This window comes from Orycteropus afer, unplaced genomic scaffold (genome assembly GCF_000298275.1).
Source record: "Orycteropus afer afer isolate SDZICR_OR568_19922 unplaced genomic scaffold, OryAfe1.0 scaffold00019, whole genome shotgun sequence".
In the NCBI taxonomy this organism is placed as follows: Eukaryota; Metazoa; Chordata; class Mammalia; order Tubulidentata; family Orycteropodidae; genus Orycteropus; species Orycteropus afer.
The window spans coordinates 88,741-94,528 of record NW_006921606.1 but is presented as its reverse complement, the minus strand read 5'-3'; positions in this window follow the sequence as shown (position 1 = coordinate 94,528).

Below are 5,788 nucleotides of genomic sequence, written 5' to 3'. Positions count from 1 at the left end.
TTTCTGACTCATAGTGATCCTAGAGGATAGAGTCAGAACTTCCCCACCAGATTTCCAAGGTCTGGTGACAGAGTGCCTAAGGCACTTGAGTGCTAACCAGAAGGCTGGCGGTTCAAACCCACCAACCACTCCTGGGAAGGAAGGTTGGGCAATCTACTTCCGTAGTGATACTGCCTCGGAAACCCAAGGAGGGGTCGCTATGAGTCAAGTTTGACTTGATAGCACATAACAACAACAATAGACTTTTGGGACTTTCCTGATCCTCACTTTCCTGGGTTTGTCACAGATGAGAGCTGGGTCTAAAAGAGCATATGTGGCTTGAGCAGGCCCTCACCGTTATTGGGTGAAAGCAGAACAAAGAGACAGAAGAACAAGAAACGGATGAGCATCACTGCTCACGGTGTAGTGCAGGAGCCCTGAAGGTAATATGGTAATATTCATCCATCAAAGAACTCATTCTCCTACATGAGAAAAGTAAGTCAGGATGAACAAACCTGAACTGTGTGTTCCAATATTACCCCTTCTGGGGCTCAAGGAGGGGAAATACATTTAACAATAGTCTTAATAATACCAATCAGTTGTTACCCTGGAGTCATCTGGTTCAAGGTAATCCCATGTGTTAGAGTAGACTTGTACTCCATAGGATTTTCTTGGCTGTAATCTTTAGGGAAACAAATTACCAGGCCTTTCTTCCACAGTGCCACTGAGTGGGTTTAAACTCCAACCTTAAGGTTAGTTGAGAGCAAATGTTTGTTAGCAACAGTTTTCTAAACTTGAGTGAATCCTTTATAAGAAGATTGTAAAACTACTTAGACATTGATTTCAAGAAAATGTGTTATGTTAGAAGGAATTGATTTTCCAAGTCATCTTTAAACCAGGACCAATTTTCTAAAATCTTTTGGTTTGCGAGAGTGTTTTTTGAAAGGTTTGGGAAATAAAAAGATGTTTTCAGAAAGAAAGAAGAGAAATTTTATTTAATAATGGCAAGATATTAATGGGAGATTGGCAAAAGAAAATCTGACAGTAAAATTTGAAGTTATAATTAATGTATAAGATGAATGTAGGAAGTATTAATAGCTAATAATTTACACAACAGTTTGTCAAACTTCTGAGGAGAATAACATTATAGGTCCCCTGAGGTGTTATTTGCATATTAGGAAGAATTTATGTTAGAACATTTATAAAAAGCACAGTCATTCTTACCAGTTTTGTTTATGAATATTTGGATCCCTTAAAAACCTTTTGTGTTGTGTCTTTAAACATATCATTACATCTATCATGCAAAATTTCCCTTCCATTCCTTTCTCTTCAGTTTCAAATTTATTTTTCCTAAAAGTTGAGAGGCTGTAGAATGCTCTATATCTTATATCCATTCTGGAGACATTTATATGTATGGCTTTGGTAATTTGAGCATAGTCTTCCTTAAGGAATACAAGAAGGACCTTTTGACTTCCCTTTTCTGTGAATCATAATTAAATTGAATAATTTTTCCAACACAGAAAACTTCTCTTTTGTGCATACCCATTTAGAAGGGGTATTAAGGATTTTAGGTCACTAGGTAGCATAGTGGCTAAGGCACTTGACTGCTAACCAGAAGGCTGGCGGTTCAAACCCACCAGCCACTCCTCGGAAGGAAGGTTGGGCAATCCTACTTCCATAGTGATACTGCCTCGGAAACCCAAGGAGGGGTCGCTATGAGTCAGGGCTGACTCGACGGCACATAACAACAACAACAACAGGATACCACTAAGTTCTGTGTAGCTGATCATTCCACTGCCCTGAAACACTAATTTGCCAAAGAGTAGCCTACTTTTACTTAATTACAACCATAATTTTCTAAAATTTACTGAAGAAGTAATTTGCTAAATGGTACCCTAGTGGCCTGGCAAACTATTACAATTTGCACTCCTATCAACTTAGAAAAACGTGATCTGGCTCCACAATTCTACTGACAAGCTTCATCACAAATGCATTAGTCTTCACTCTAGCCACCAGAACTGTGAGACAGCACGCTGAATTTTGGAAGCTCCTTAATGGGATCAGAGGAAAAACTGGAGAGACTTGGCACATGGAGTTGCTCTTACGAATGGCCAGGGCTGAGGCCAGGCCATACATCACTTTTGTGCTGATTGCAAGAAAGGACAGACTCCATGCCAGGGCACCTGGCCTGGTGAATGGAGTTTAGTGAGAACCCATCTTGCTTTTTTGATTGGGTGTACTTGTGCAGGGTATAGCCAAACTTGGTGGCCCAACTGGTGGTTCCATTTCTTATCTTTTAGGTCAAGATGTTGCCCTGAGGCACCACAGAGACTGGTATGTTGGGAAGGACACTGGCCTGGAATCCAGAAAGACAAGATCTGCCACAGTTCTGCCTGTTGCTAGTTGAGTGGCTGTGGTTAAGTCTCTTACCTTTTCTAGGTCTGTTTTCTCATCTGTAAAATGGGAATTAGAGCAGATATTTGTATCTTTCCATTTTTTCAGAATTTGTAGAATGAATTCTTATGGGGGGTACCAATAAATTGAGCAGAGTAACTCAGGACTGCTCTGGAAGAAGCAGAGGTGGAGTCAGGGTCCTGATGTCTCCTTTTTCCCAATTCCAAGGCAGTTCTGAAGCTGACCATGGACCCCTGGCTCCCAAAAAGGACACAGCATGACACTCTGGGGACTAGGTGACTCTTAGACCCTGAAACCTTTACACTATACATTACACTATAACCTCTATGATCCTCAGCTTCCTATGAACTTTTGGCACAAGGGCATTCATATGGTATTGAGCTCTTTGGGTCATTTTCTGTGTTTGATGGGGCACAGTTATAACGTGACTCATTACTGTGGGTAATGACACATAGAAAGAAATTCATTGAGAGTGGGTTATGTAAGAATAATGAAAACATCTTACACTTATAGCAGATTCCAAAGTCTACAGGTTGTTTTTTCATTCATTACTGCATTTAAGCCTGAAAACAATCCCATAAATTATCCCCATTTTCTATGTGAGGAAACTGAGGCAGGAATATTAAGAGGCCTCCCCCTGGTTATATTACTGGAAAGAGTTTCTTGTTGAGCCAGATTTTTATTCCAAGTCTATCACTTTCTCTAACATCTGTATCAAATCTGCCTGTCTTGTTTAATCTGTTGTAGTTAAATCTGGAATGAATACAGAGTTGACATCCAAACAGCTATAAATCTGAAGTGGTAGGGCAGGCAGTATGTGTTATCATCTAGAAGATGCAGAGGAGGCTCAGAGAAAGGCCTGAATGAAGTGCTCATAGTCATGGTCTCCTTTTACTATATAAAGGGTTTCTTTGTCAAGCACCATCTGGCAGATGATTAGCAGCCACTTCTCCATAATGAATGAAGACACACACAGGGGCATATTTCAGGAACACAGCATATACATCTTTATCCAGTGATGTGATATTGAACTACTTCCCTAGTGATACTGCCTCAGAAACCCAAGGAGGGTCGCTATGATTTGGGCACGACTCAACGGCACATAACAACAACAACAATGTTGAACTTGCATAAACCAAGAATGTGACATTTGCACCTGAACTTGTAAAGAAACACATTTCTTTCTTTCTTTAATTTTTTATTGTGATTTGGGTACAAATTTGCAAAGCAGATTCATTTTACTCTCAACAGTTCATGAATATTTGGTTTCACGACCCTGATTACAATTCCTATCCATAAAAGTCTCTCCTTCCCTCTCCTCCCTGTTACCCTTCCCTGGGCCTTTCTTATCTATGCATTCCTGTCTGTCCAACTTTCCCTTTATGCAAACGTTGCCCCTCTTCTTCTTCTTCTTCTTTTTTTTAATTGTGTTTTGGGTGCAAATTTACAAAGCAGATTTGTTTTACATTCAACAGTTCGTGCACATTTGATTCCACTACCCTGATTACCACCCCCAACTATTAAAAAAACCCTCCTCTCCTGTCCTCCCTGTGAATGCACCTTCACTGTGCCCTTCTTATCTATGCATTCCTGTCTGTCCAACATTCCCTCTATGTGAATGCTTCTCCTCTGATTTCTCATGATTGGTTGATCTAAGGGGTGCATCTCCCTAGAGTAGGTCGGTGCATCTCCCTGAGGTAGGTGTTCTGCATGTAGGTCTTTCTAATGTTGGATTGAGAGTCAATCCAGTCTTCATTTTTAGGCTGGAAGTTAATCCATTTCTAGGCTGGAAGACTATGGCCCAGGGCCATAGTCTCAGGGGTTATCTGTCTCTAGCTGTCTGACCAGTAATTCTGGTCATTTTTGTGTTTTTGAATTTCATTCCATATTTTTCCTCCCATTCTATCCAGGATCTCCAATTTTGATGCCTTTTCCAGCAGTTGGCATTGGTAGCTGGGTACCATCAAGTTCTTCTGGTCTTGGGGTGGTGAAAACTGAGGTCCTTGTGGTCCGTCTTATCTTTGGACTAATTATTTCCAGATGACTTTGATTTTCTTAACTGTTCTTTGCTCCAGATGAGAAGAGACCAATAGTTGCATTTTAGATGGCTGCTCGAAAGCTTTTAAGACCCCAGTTGCTACTCACCAAAGTAGGATGCAGAACAAGATTTTATGTACTCTGTTGTGCCAATTGAGCATGATGTGGCCCAAGACTATGGTCCCAAGCCCAGAGGTCTGGAGATTCTCTCCCTCAAGGTGTTTGATTTTCTCTGAGAAGCTACTCCACCCTTGTCCTCTGTTACTTCTGTAATGTATATAGATAATTTTGTAGCACAAGTTCTTTTGTAAGATTATCTTCAGCCAAATCTATCCTTGGTCTTGGTTATATTACTATTCGCCTACTCCCACCTGATCTTCTCACTTGTCTATGCATACCCATTGCCTAGTGTTTGCTGCTACTGGTAGTGCAGTATAGTGCATGTAATAGTATTTGCCTCTGCTGTCTATATTTTTTGTGCACGTTTCACTATCCTCCTTTTCCCCATTGTCACCATGCTGGTCACACACTCTTTCCATACTGCCCCTCCCCTCACCAAATCAACATGTGACCCTCAACTAGTCAGAAAATTTTCTTCTCCTTCTCTCCCATCCTCAGTCACCAATAAATTGAATTTCTTTCCCTAAGTAAACCTTTCCTTGACTTTTTACAATAATGAATTCATACAATATTTGTCCTTCTGTGATTGACTTATTTAACACAGCATTAAAAAATAATAAAAAACAACTAACTGCCACTGAGTCAGTTCCAACTCACTCAGCATAATGTCCTCCAAATTCACCCATGTTGTGAGATGGTTTGAGGATTCTTCATTATGCTTTGATGTTGCATAGTATTCCATTGTATGAATGTACCATAGGTTGGCTATCCATTCATCGGCTGATGGGCAATTAGATTGTCCGTCTCTTCACTATAGTGAATTGTGCTGTGATGAACATGGATGTACATATATCTATTCAAGTCCTGGATCTCACCTCTTTAGGATATATTCTAGTAATGGAACTGCTGGATCAAATGATATTCTATTTTCAATTTTTTTTAAGGTAATGCCATAACATTTTCCACAGTAGCTGTACCATTTTTACAGTCCCACCAGTGGTGTATGAGAGTTCCAATCTCTCCTGGCTTCACCAGCATTTGTTATTTTCTGTCTTGTTGAACTTTGGTATTATTGCTGGGATGAGATGATATCTCATTGCTGTTTTGATTTGCATCTCTTTAATGCTTACTCACTGATCTGCACTGAACACATTCCCTTGTTACCCTACCGAGAGGGACCAGGTCTTCGGGAGCAAGGTAAGCACAGGCGTAGCACAGAGTAGCAGGCCGGAAGAGC